Raw genomic sequence first — 903 nt, 5'->3', positions numbered from 1 at the left:
AGATGGTCGCGGTGCAGGCAGGAAAACTTGCTTGGTTACAGTTGTAGACAGAAGACAAGAAGAACACTCGCACGATGAGAGCTCTTTAAACCGATACGAGAGTCCGTGTTGTGACTCTCAACGAGCGCGCAGGGCAGGGGTACGTCAAGGATCATCCGGTGACGGGGAGAGATTCTTGATGGCTGATCAAACCACCATTCGGTCCGAGATATACGTAGAAATCCACGAGATAATCGTGGACTCCTTGCCAGAATTCTCTCGGATTTCTCCCGGAATTCTCGGAATCGGGGTTCTCAGGATCCTCCTGAGATTCTCGGAGATCTCCGACTTGGGTGAAAACTGCTCAAGCCTCTTATATGGCTAGCAAGCCAATCGCTAGCTGCCACGTGGGAATAATTTAGAAACAGCCAATAATGGGGAACAAATTTGCATGCGGACGGCGGGAACTCCTTTGCACCGGGGTTTTCTCTCTGCAGCTGAGAATTGCACCGTGCAAAGAAAGCTCCATGTGGTGGGAAATAATTCTGCAGTGGCGAAGCACACACACAATCATGGGTCATGACACTAAGGGCAGTTGATATAAAAAACTCTAAAGGCTCAATGTACAGAAAACCACTTCCTGCTCGTAATTACGTTTCACATCATCAGCATCCCACGATCTCCTTCCCTAGGGGCAGGTAGGAGAAATGGCTCCAAAACAACCCCATAAGGTACAGGGATGATTGCTTGCCAGTAGTTCTTGCTGTGCAGGAATTTTGCCTCAGTGAGAAGAAGGCTGTGGCCGCTCCACAATCCCAGGATAGAAAATGAAGTATGATGTCCCTCTGGCACAGACTTCTTGATTCTTTTCAGAGCCAGAGCAAAATCTGCCTGGCACTAAGATTCTTTACATGATTACTGCCC

This window comes from Alligator sinensis, unplaced genomic scaffold (genome assembly GCF_000455745.1).
Source record: "Alligator sinensis unplaced genomic scaffold, ASM45574v1 scaffold55_1, whole genome shotgun sequence".
In the NCBI taxonomy this organism is placed as follows: Eukaryota; Metazoa; Chordata; order Crocodylia; family Alligatoridae; genus Alligator; species Alligator sinensis.
This window is presented reverse-complemented; position numbering follows the sequence as displayed.